The sequence below is a fragment of the Leucoraja erinacea genome, chromosome 26 (genome assembly GCF_028641065.1).
Source record: "Leucoraja erinacea ecotype New England chromosome 26, Leri_hhj_1, whole genome shotgun sequence".
NCBI lineage: Eukaryota > Metazoa > Chordata > Chondrichthyes > Rajiformes > Rajidae > Leucoraja > Leucoraja erinaceus.
Window position 1 is genome coordinate 20,247,875 of NC_073402.1, and position 12,832 is coordinate 20,260,706.

The following is a 12,832-nucleotide window of genomic DNA, read 5'->3' on the forward strand; positions in this document are numbered from 1 at the left end:
AGTAAAGTAACCTTCTCCGTAAGAATCAATCGACTCAACAAGTCCCTCCTCCCCGTACCTAAATCATTGAAATAACTAGCAAATAGTTTTGAGCCAACATAGAACACTGGATTACATAAAGGGGAACACTTATTGCTGACCCTGTCCTTAATTATGCCTTAATTATAGTCTAACAATACCAAATGAGAATTCCACACAGTCCTTAATTTTTTTTCTTTGTACAATCTGGTTTTGGAAGATATACAGAACAACATTAATAGTCCTCAGCAATTACTGTGACTGAGACACTCAGACTGGCAAGACTGCAGTCTTCTGTTAAGTAATGGAGACATGCTGAAAGTTAAGCAGCTGGGGGAGCAGAATTTCAGCGCCTCTTGCTTTATGCATGCACCTCACTATAACACAGTCAACGTCTGGCTCCTGAGGACTTCATTATCATTAGGGTCAACGGTATTGGATTTTCTATAAATTTCTAATGTTTGAAAATTACAGCAGCCTGTCTCTATAACACTCCCTTTGGGAGCCATATGAAGCAATGTTAAAGGGCGTAGAGAGAGAGTTTGTGTATGTTTTCCTTATTAATTTGAGAACCAGAAGCAATTTAATGTGTCTAAACAAAAGTATGGTAGGCGCTTATTGTTGAGTCAGTGTACTGGACAAATCTGCATTCTATTTCTTCGGTGTTAGCCTTCCTCATGTAAACACTATAAGAAAGTCCATGGCATACTAACAGTTAACAATTTTATACGTTTTATTTTTTCCAGTTAATTTTGAATGAACTGGTCATGATTTGCTCGTGGGTACATTGTTTGTGGGTGCTGACCAAATACAAATTGACCGCTGTGTTTTCTACGTTACAACAGCAACTACACTTTAAAAGTTTGTCATTGGGTGGCATAGTGGCAGAACTAGTGGAACAGTTTCTCACAGCGCCAGATACATGGCTTCAATCTGACCTCAGGCCCTATCTGTATGGAGTTTGCATTGTTCTCCCTGTGACCATGTGTGTTTCCATTGGGTGGTCTGGTTTCCTGCCACATTCAAAGGGCATGTAGGTTGGTAGGTTAATTGGCAACTCAATATTGTCCTTGATGTGTAGGTGAGTGATTGAATCTAGGGGGCAATTTGTACAAATGTAGGGAGAATAAAAATAAATGAATTAATATAGAATTTGTATAAATAGATGGTTGATGATTGGTAAGGACTCGGTGTGCTGAAGGATCTGATTTTGTGCTGTATGACTCTATGATACTAATAGTTTAGTTTGGTTTAGTGATACAGTATGGAAACCGGCCTTTTGTCCCACCGAGTCCGTGCCAACCAGTGATCCCCACACACTAACACTATCCTACACACACTAGGGACAATTTACAATTTTTACCAAAGCAAATCAACCTACAAATCTGTATGTCTTTGGAGTGTTAACCAGAGTGTTAACCCTGGCCAAATTGGAGAGGCTAGGACTTTAAAATGGGGTAGACAAAAATGCTGGAGAAACTCAGCGGGTGTGGCAGCATCTATGGAGCAAATTAAATAGGCAACGTTTCAAGCCGAAACTCTTCTTGCTTCAGGGCTGCTGGGAGATTTGGTCAATTTGGAATTGCTCTCTGCAGAGCTGGGACAAGCTGTGGAGTGGTGCCAGTGTGTCTAGAGCCTAGATACAATTTGCAAGAAAAGAATAAGAACATCTGCAGACCCTGTCAATTAGGTGCAAAATGCATAGAATGGATTGGATGGCTGCAAACCAGACATACACCTTGTAAATAATTGTAAATAATGTTGCAGATTTCGACTTTGCCGAGTGTTGATTGGATGAGGTATTGAGCCTTGTCTGGGTTTCTGGCAGATCAGGGTAAATGTTTCTAAGTTGGCTTCCTTGCGAAGTCCGGTTTGAATACAATGTATTGAGCTGCTGTATTATTGGGTTAGGGAAATGTCTGTTATGTATGGGGTTAATCGATATCTGTAATTGGATTATTAAGAGACCACCCCCATGTGGTTCGGCCCCTCGAGGTCCCGGGACATATAAAAGTCCACTACCACGAGGTCCAGGGTCGATCTTCTGGGAGAGCGCTTGGGACTGCGTGATTTTCTGGAGTGTCTCTGTCTGAGCGAGGCCCGGAGGTCTTGAGCAGGCAGATACGAGGATCGAACCCGCGGTGGGATAGGTACAGTAGTTGAACTGTAATGCGCTTTTGTTAAAATAAAGATTAGTTGTTTCAAGTGCTTGATTCAGTGTTTTAACTGAAACTAGACTGGGGGGAGCTTAGTAACGAGCAATTTACAAGAGCACCTGGAGCAAAACCCACGTGGTCACAGGGAAAAGGTACAAACTCCATACAGACATCACAGGTAGTCAGGATCAAACCCAGGTCTCTGGCGCTGTAAGGCAGCAACTCTACCGCTGCTCCACCGTGCCACCGCTATTTATAGGCAGGCAAGACACAATGGAAATCGGGTATTTTTAATGTTCTGAATGTCCTCTTCAGGGTTTTTGGTGAACTTCACACCAATGGGGGAAAAAAAATGTGTATAATTGTTCCCCATTTCATTAATTGTTGGTATGCCATGGACTTTCTTATAGTGTATACACGAGGAAGGATAACACTGAAGAAACAAATTGCAGCTTTCTGATGCATCAGAAGTGATCTTGAGATCAGATATCCCTCGACACAATTATGTTAATGATTTGCTTGCTGGATTTAGGACCTGATTGCTTGAATCAACATATTTAAACGATAATGATCTCTGGAACTCGATAGGTTCAAACTCAGTGAAGCTGGTTGGTTGAATTGACACAGTATAATAATACCTTTATGTGTACAATGGTATGGATGGAACATTAAAGGTTTGTAGAGTCCAGCCTTGGAGATATTCAGAGTAGTTTTAGTAATACTCTGGTGTCCCTTTAGCAGTAAAATAATAGTCTATTTTACAAGGGTCAAAGAAGAAATCTGAGGAATGTGGTATTATAACTCCTAGAAAATGAATTAGCAAGAAACCACACTTTAATTCACTGAGAACATTTTAGAACTATATCTAGTCTTAAATAGGAGAGCATACTCTGTGTATAGACAAGATATATTTGTTTCAGTTTAATGGTGTAGATAACAATATCAAGTTTATTTCATCACTAACACTGCACAATGCATAATTGAGGCTTTCTACAGCCAACAGGTAACAATCCAACACCATGAGAAACGTGTGACTACTCAGATTAAGTAAAGGTCATTGTGTATGAAATGAGTCTGACAATGACATGAAATAGGTCTTATTTTGTTTAATTTGCTGGTTTGGGGAAAACCCATTTCAATCTCAAACTGATTTTCACACGTTTGCAGATAAAGTCAAGGAATATTAACTCTGTATTTTCTCTCCCATTGATATAGGATTGATATAGGATTGTGATGTTTACTCTCCGCTGAGGTTGAAAATTACATTGGTGGTAACATGTAACAAACAGGCGAGATTTAATCAACATAATTATTTTTCAAAAATATTTGACAATCCCAGAAACAGACCAAGGAATTGCAGTATACAAAAATAAACAGTGATCATTAAATGCAATGTAGGCATTATGTCAATTACGAGCTGCCATATAGTGACACACTTGACCTTGATTCAGAAGGAATTTGATTCAAGTCTCACTCCGGAGACCTGAGCATAAATGTGTTGGAAGGAACTGCAGATGTTGGTTTACATCGAAGATAGACACAAAATACTATAGTAACTCAGCGGGACAGGCAGCATTTCTGGAGAGAAGGAATGAGTGGCGTTTCGGGTTCGAGACCCTTCTTCAGACTGACTTCTTCAAACCTCGACTAGTCAGACTGAAGAAGGGTCTCGACCAGAAGCGTCAACCTCCAGAGAAGCTGCCTGTCCCGCTGAGTTACTCCAGTATTTTGTGTCTACCTTCGACATGAGTATAAACATCTAAACTGACAATGCCGTATGGTAATGTAGCTTTTCTGGTACACATTTGGGTATAACAGTACTCATTTGGTGCAAAAAATCCAATGATCCACTTGGACTACAGCAAATACGTTGATCTATTGTACTGAAGTTTATTTATCTTTCAATGCTTGAGAAAAGGAAGCAATCTGGTTATTATCAGATTACTGGTGTTGAAGATTGCTTTTGCATATTGGCTGCCATGTTTCCTAATGTTATTATAAATGACATTACAAATTGGTTTGGCATGTTTTGATAATGTGTGTTGTATTCCAGTTGGCTGTGGCCAAACTGTCGCTGTGAAAGTTAGCAAAAAGTGGAAATTAAAATGAAACTGAACGGGGATCTGGGGTTCTTTGTAATGGAATCACTGGTGAATATCTTATTCACGATCAGAAATTGATGATGTAGGGCACTCACTCTCTTTGTCTTCATTCTCCTCCTGCCAGCAGTTGCTCACCATAGAATTCATAGCAAAATGTAGACCTAGCAGTAGGCAAGACAATGTAGCATGCTGCGGAGCACCACAAATATTTTGTGTCCATCCTGCTGAGTTCTCAGAAATTCTCCAGAATAGTCCAAATGACAGAATGTTATTCAGCACCGAGATTATTTGGCTGCACTCTTTTGCGCAATAGTGTTGGTGCTATCCAACTTCCCAACATGTGCATGGGTCACAGACTTTGGTCATGAGTTGTGTGAGAGCGAGAAGCCACTATCAGTCTGAGGTAAGGTCCCGGACCAAAACCTCACCTACTCCAGTCTGAGGTAAGGTCCCGAACCAAAACCTCGCCTACTCCAGTCTGAGGTAAGGTCCCGAACCAAAACCTCGCCAACTCCAGTCTGAGGAAAGGTCCCGAATCAAAACCTCGCCTACTCCAGTCTGAGGAAGGGTCCTGACCTGAGACGTCACCTATCCCAGTCTGAAGAAGGTTCCTACCCTGAAACATCGCCTATCCATTTTCTCTGGAGATGCTGCCTGACTCGTTGAGTTGCTCCAGCACTTAGTCATAGAGTTATAGAGTCATTGAGTCTCTATGGAAATAGGCGTTTTGGCACAATTTGCCCATGCCAACCTACATGCCCCATCTCCACTAATCCCTTTGTGGCCTTTTTAGCCAATATCTCCCACGTTTCTTGTACTTACAGTGCCTCACATTCATGTGGTATAGTGAGCCGTCACAAAATGAAACCATCAAGGCCATTGCCTGCATAATGACCATTAAAGTGTACAGTTCCCAGTGACTGGTTATATCACTGCTTAATACTGAGGTGATGGAAATGTTGTAAATTGGAGAACCACAGTATGTTGGCATTTGGCTCCTGAAAGCTACACACATACATCCAATGGCACCCTACACTGTGTCAAAGCAAGCAATTCTTGCAAGATGAAATGAAATATAGTTATCTCCCTTTGAGCAAGTTTCGGTGACATTCCTTATTTAACCATGGACTGAACATTACGGTGAAGTTCCAAATATAGTTCCTCAGTGTGGTTACCTTGTCAAGCACTCAGCTGTAAGGGTAGAGTTGTAGCCGCAACAGGTGGTGTATTTCAGTGAAGACATCCTAACAGAGATAAAGATGGTTAAGGGACTTTTTTGCTGGGGTTTTGGTGGATTACAGGTGAGAATACTCCTCCACTCAGTTCATCCAGTTTGCTCTCTATGGGCATATAGACATATGAATTAGTAGCAGGAGCAGGCCACAGCTTCATCAATCAGCTTCACCATTTAATAAGATCAATCAGCTGATCTGATTGTAACCTTAACACATTCTCCTCTATTCAACGTAACCCTTCATCCTATTACTTATCATGTATCAATCCATATGTAAAGACTCAGATTCCAACGAAGAGCGTTTCTAAAGGATTGGGACCCTTTGCGGGAGTAATAATGACTGATTTTTGTCTATCTTGGGTGACCTTTTAGTTTTAAACAGACACTATTTATTCTGTCTCTCAGCATCTTGAATATTTCAATCTATTAGGGGTGGGACAGTAGAGCGTTGCCTCACAGCGCCAGAGACCTGGGTTCGATCCTGATCTAGGGTGCTGTCCATGTGGAGTTTGCAATGTTATCTCTGTGTCCTCCGTTTTCCACCAGCATCTCAAAGACATGCGGGTTTGTAGGTTAATTGGCCTCTGTAAATCACACCTAGTGTGTGGTGAGTGGATACGAAAATAGGATAACATAGAACTAGTGTGAACAGGTGGTCAGAGTGGACTTGATGGGCCGAAGGGTCATTTTTCATGTTGTCACTTTCAATATTTGAATCATTCAATCAAGTCATCTCTCACTCTTCCAAATGTCAATGGGTGCAGCTCTTCCAATGTCTATCCAGCTCTTCTCTATAAGATAACCCACCCATTCTGGGCATCGGTCTGCTGAACCTTTTCCGAACTCCTTCCAATTGATCCAGAAATAAGAAAACAGATTATTTTACTTTTCTTGCTGAAGTTGAAAATAAATTCTTATAGTGCACCCATGTCTCGGAATAAATTATTTGTGTAGAAAACCGGAAATTAGAATGAACTTAAACCTAAACTTAAAGTTGTTCAGAAGGTGACAACTCTACAGGATTTGGCAACTTTAAAGTGCTCCAGACATCTGTAGAACAATATGGACAGTTCACAAAAAGCAACAACTGCTTGTTGTGAGTAGTCGATGACTCCTATAAATAGCACTGATGGGGTGACCTGCAAGCTATAGAACCGATGTAAGAGTGCGCAGGAAGGAAATGCAGATGCTGGTTGACATCGAAGATAGATACAAAATGTTGGAGTAACTCAGCGGGTCAGACAGCTTCTCTGGAGAAAAGGAATAGGTGACATCTCGGGTTGAGACCCTTCTTCAGACTGAGAGTCAGGGGCGAATGAAACTAGAGGTATGAAAGGTGCAGAACAAATCAGAGCCGGCACCGATGACTCGGAAATGGTGGAGCCCACAATGGTCCATTGTTGGCTGTGGGCAAGGTGATAATGAAGTGATACAAACAGTGAATCTAGCAGACGTCTAGGGTAGGGGAGAGAAAGAGAGAGAGGGAAAACAAGGAGTTTCTTGAAATTAGATAAATCAATATTAATGCAAGGATTAACCAGCATCTACAGTTCCTTCCACCACATGTAGACTAATATGGGCAGTTTACGAAAAGCAACAACTGCTCATTGTTAGTGGTGGGTGACTCCTTTAAATAGCACTGTTGGGTGACCTTCCAGCTCTTGCACATACTGAGCTCTGTTATTGTAGAGCTGGCAATAAATACTGAATACTGACCAATGTCGCAATCTGCACATTTTAAGAGGCCATTCATATAGCAGACACCAAGGCCTTGGCCAGGACAGTGGGCAGCCAGACCTACACCATCGATGCATACTGATACAGTGAAAATATTGGTGTCATCTTGCTATGAAGGTTCTGTGCTAATTTTGCCGCATTAAAATGACTATTGAAATAGAAGTTATAGCTGTTCATGTTGAACCTGAATTAAATTCTACTGTTTGCATTTGGTTGTTAAATAGATGGGTTAAAAGATGTTAAAGTAGCACAGATAGCGATTTACATGGAGAGAGCAACTTTACCAATATCTCTCCTGAATTAAGGAAGCTGCCAGTTCATTTATCTCACTGCTCCCCATGTGATTTTTCAATGCACTAAATGGCAGCTGCATTTCCCCAGGTTACAACATTATCTGGAATTATTTGCTTGGCTGAGGAACTTTTCCTTACTTGCTTATTTACTTGTACATTAGAGCTTTCCATCTACAATGTAGCCTTAGGCTTCCTAAAATTGAAAAGAAGAGGCTGGGTGGATTCTGGTGGTGACGGTGAACCTGCACAAGTCACATTTAGCATGAGTCATTGACCTTATGCAGTAACATGGTTGTGAATGTGGTGGTTCATGATGCTACTTGGAAGATTTCCAAATACATTCATGACTTGAAGTGATGTGAAAATATTCTCCAATGTGGATTCTGATATCCTCCTGATCTCAGAGGCGACCAAAAACATTGGAACTGACAGTGCCGTGGGAGGACCGTCTGGAGGAGGCCCACGAGAGGAAGATGACCAAGTACAAAGAGCTGGTCATAGACTGCCGTAAGCAGGGCTGGAAGGCAAGGTGTATGCCCATCAAGGTTGGCTGCAGAGGTTTTGCAGGGCAATCACTCGACAAAGCCTTTAAAAGGCTTTGTCGAGTGACGAAGTCTTTAAAAGACGAGGTCTTTGACGAGGTCTTTAAAATAATGAGAGGGATAGACAGAGTTGATGTGGACAAGCTTTTCCCTTTGAGAATAGGGAAGATTCAAACAAGAGGACATGACTTCAGAATTAAGGGACAGAAGTTTAGGGGTAATATGAGGGGGAACTTCTTTACTCAGAGAGTGGTGCGCGGTGTGGAATGAGCTTCCAGTGGAAGTGGTGGAGGCAGGTTCATTGGTATCATTTAAAAATAAATTGGATAGGCATATGGATGAGAAGGGATGGAGGGTTATGGTATGAGTGCAGGCAGGTGGGACTAAGGGGAAAAAAAATTTGTTCGGCACGGACTTGTAGGGCCGAGATGGCCTGTTTCCGTGCTGTAATTGTTATATGGTTATATGGTTAAAGCCTTGAGTGCACTGGGCATCAACGGAATGGCGAGGAGAAGAGCCATCAAGAACACCACAGAGGCAGTGGAGAAGGCCTCGAGATGGCTCTGGATCAGGAGAGAAAGTCCATGGGGGGGAGCGAATGCCACCTGAACACAAGTCGTGGTCCGATCCACCATGGCTGGGTGAGGGTGTCTGATGTTGAAAGACCTGAAACACCCAATGACCCCAGATTACATCACTGATGATGTGTTCAGCAGCATCAATAGATGTAATTTTTATCAATGAACATGGTGAAGTCATGTTTGTTTCCCACGTTTGGTTCCCCCATTCGCTTTAGATTGGAGATGGCTTCATGTATTAAAGCAAACTCTCTATACGCAAGGCACCACTATGTATATCCACTGCCGATATTGGGTGAGTTTGGCTAGCTGTCTGTGCACAGGTATATTTACAGGAGGATCTTCCTCTTAATACCCTGTGTTATTCCTCGTAATCTGATAAGCATTATCCTATTCATGGTGGCATCAATAGGATTTTCCAATCAATTGAATAACTCCTATTCCAGAGGAAACAATGCTCCATGTTTTCCTTGTGGTAATAGTTCAAGTCTAACTTTGGTAATCTATCAGAGTACCGGGTGTTGATCTGATTATGGTTAATTATTTCTAAATGTATAGGTTAGCTTGTCCAATCTTATTCACTCCCATTAATTCAACTAAAATAGGATTCAGTGACCAATGTATCTCATTGGAACTTGATAACATCATAAAATGGACTGAAATATGAAATAAGTAGTTTTAGGACATCCATTAACAGTTTCCATATAAAATCTGCAGGTCTGAAGTATCATCAATTGGACCAGAGTAGAAGGGCTGATTGGCTGACTCCTATTTCTATATTATTAATATGTTAAACAACACACAAATATGGAACTTAGAACATAAAACTACAGCAGAAGAACATGCCCTACGGCCCACAATGTCTATAATCTATATAACTAAAAGTCTCATCTTGACCACTTCCTGTCTGCACTGTGTATTGATTTTAGAAAAAAACACTACCCTATATCGCTTATGATTTTTGGCTCACAGTCCTCCTCCACTGAGGCAGCTCCGAGGATTTTTCCGATCGATGAAAAATAAAAAAGTTATGAGTGTTTAAAAAATCTTGAGATCAGCTGATTGGTCCTCTCACCTGCCAATCACATGATGAAAGTAATGCCCCTTCCGGGGAGAGGCCACAACTCTGATTCTGCTGTGAGTCTACTGAACTGTGAGTCTACGGAACCGTGAGTCTTTGCCCTTTATGTGCTTTATGTGGTTATGTGCTTTATGGGGTTAACCCTTCATGTGCTTGCAATAAATGATTTGTTAGCCAGCAATGTGCTTGCAATGAATGATGATTTGTTAACCCTTAATGTGCTTGCAATAAATGATTTGTTAGCCAGCAATGTGCTTGCAATGAACGATGATTTGTTAACCCTTATAATGCTTGTAATAAATGATTTGTTAGCCAGCAATGTGCTTGCAATGAATGATGATTTGTTAACCCTTAATGTGCTTGCAATAAATGATTTGTTAGCCCTTAATGAAATGAAATTAGTTGTTTGGCCTGCCCTGTGCTTGAAATTGAAATGGAAATGGAAATGAAATGAAATGAGTTGTTTGGCCTGCCCTGTGCTTTTGCTTTTGCTTTGGCTTTGCTTTGCTTGAGCTCACCTGAAATGAAAGCAAATGGATTGTATTGTTGGCTGGCCCCATCTACCATTTGCCGTGCTTTTGCTTTTGCTTTGCCTTTGCTTTGCTTGACCTCACCTAAAATGAAAGCAAATGGATTGTATTGTTGGCTGCCCCCCCCCTGCCCTGTGCTTGACTTGACACGAAATGGATTGAAATGGATTGTTGGCCCTGCACTCCCTGTTCTTGACTTGACTTGACCCACAACACCCATGCTAGCGCCCCAATGGGTCCCACTTAATCTAGTGCTTACTTAAACTAATCTCTTATGTCTGTAGATGATCAATATCCTGCCATTTCCTGCATTTTCACGTGGCTATCTAAAAGCATTTTAAATGCCGCTCTCATATCTGCTTCCACCACCAGTCCCGGCAGTGCATTCCAAGCGCGTCTGCACATCTCATTTAAACCTCCACCCTCTGACCTTGTAGACATACCTTCTTTTACTTGAGATATTCACTCTGGGAGAATGTATGGCTGTCTACCCTATAATAACCTCTCATAATGTTATACATTTTTATTAGGTCAGCACAGTTGCGAAGCAGTAGTGTTGTTACCTTATAGCTCCGGAAGCCTAGGTTTGATCCTGACTACAGGCGCTGTCTGGACAGAGTTTGTACTTTCTCCCTGTGACCATGTGGGTTTCTCTGGGTGCTCCAGTTTTCTCCCACACTCCAAAGATGTACAGGTTTGTAGGTTAATTGTGTTCAGTAACATTATCTTTGATGTGTAGGATAGTGCTCGTGTGTAGTGTGATCGCTGGACTTAGTGGGCTGAAGGGCCTGTTTCCACGCCGTATCTCTAAAATCTAAAGTAAAGTCTAAATTATCCCATCGGCTTCCAGCGCTCCAGAAAGAACAATCCAAGTTTGTCCGACCTCTCCAACACCTCCACAATTGTGATTTCCAAAAATGCAATCGCCACAGAATAGTGGACTGTACATTTACCCATAAAATACTAATCTCCTTTTCTCTACGTTGAACTTCTATAATGGAAACTTTACCTCGGCTTTTTCCCAGAACTTTATCACTTGTTTCGATCAAATTGTTTATTGAACGACAAAGAAAACTGAAAGTATTTATCAAAACACAATGTTTTCACAAATCTTTGCTGAAATCTCAAGATTAGTACGTTTGAGCTGTTCTGAAGAAAGCGATACCTTGACTGACAATGATGGAAACCCCCAACATTTCAGATGTATATAAAAAAATAAATATACATGTTTGAACAGAAAGGAAGGTAGCAATGATGATTTGAATGAGACCATTTCAATCTCCATGCAGTCCCTGATTAGAAAATATTTCTGTCATCTTTGTTTTCCTCATGAGCAGGGTGCCAATGCGGAGAGGGACACAATTTCCTTTGTAGAGAACTGTCATAAAAGCAAGGTATAGCACCAATTACAGTAAATCATCCTTTATTATGGGCCACCAGAGGGTGATCCTTGATGGTAAATACAAATCATATGGGATGTTTTCCTACAATCTAATTACAAGTCATTGAGTTGTGAATCAACTGTAAGAATTCACAGAGAGAAAGGTACCAATGATCACCAAGAAAGATGCAGGAACATCCAAACATTAAAATGATTTTGTAATGGTCAGATTGTGCTTATTTGAGTTTCAACTTCAAAAGGAAATTGCAGACTCTACAGATAATAGAGATAGTATTTGTAAAAAGGTTCTTTTTAAAAAAAAAAATGTCACAAGGGAAACATTCTAGTCATGATCTTAAAGGACCTGTCCCACTTGGGCTATTTTTAGGCGACTGATAGCGACTGTCATAGTTGTAGCACGTCGCCGAAAAACTGCGACTAGACCCCCCCCCCCCCCCCCCCAACATAAAATCTGAGAGTCATTACTTTAACAACAAAGAAACATTTAGGTGGAGTTTCCAGGTGCACCAGTGATCACTGCCAAAGCATTTGGGTATTGCTGTTGAAATGGAAGTCATGGTTACGACGGAAGTAAATTTGGTCAACTCATGACTTTGTGATGTAGATACAATGATGATGATCTTCATAAGTTCATAAGTGATAGGAGCAGAATTAGGCCATTTATCCTATCAAGTCTACGCCACCATTCAATCATGGCTGATCTATCTCTCCATCCTAACCCCATTCTCCTTCCTTCTCCCCACAACCCCTGGCCCCCATATTAATCACAAATCTATCAATCTCAACCTTAAAAAATATCCAATGATTTGGCTTCCACAGCCTTCTGTGGCAAATATTTCCACAGATTTGCTGGGACCTGGTCATGTGAGTACAGAAGATGGTGCTGGTTAGAGTACAGAAGTCGCGTGGCACTTGAAGATTGGGGAAGCCTACCATGGCGTTCAGAGCAAATGACCACTTCAGCTATTATGGTGACACAAGTAGCTCACGAGGTGAATATGATTGCTGCAATAATTACAGTCGAGTGCAGGGTGGTAATGTCCTTAAAACCATCAAAACACAAAATAGTCTCAGATGAAAATTGAATATTGCTATAATTGCCCTTGGATCCTGCAAAGGCCTGATAAATCTCAGAACAGATGCATCAAGCTATCATTGA

The 12,832-nt window shown here is 41.2% G+C and overlaps 1 protein-coding gene across 3 annotated transcripts in view; it reads right to left on the reverse strand.

Annotated features, from left to right (window-relative positions):
* Nucleotides 1–12,832, reverse strand: part of runx3 (RUNX family transcription factor 3) — a 173,892-nt gene that overhangs the window by 110,462 nt on the left and 50,598 nt on the right. The gene's annotated exons all lie outside the window — the stretch shown is intronic.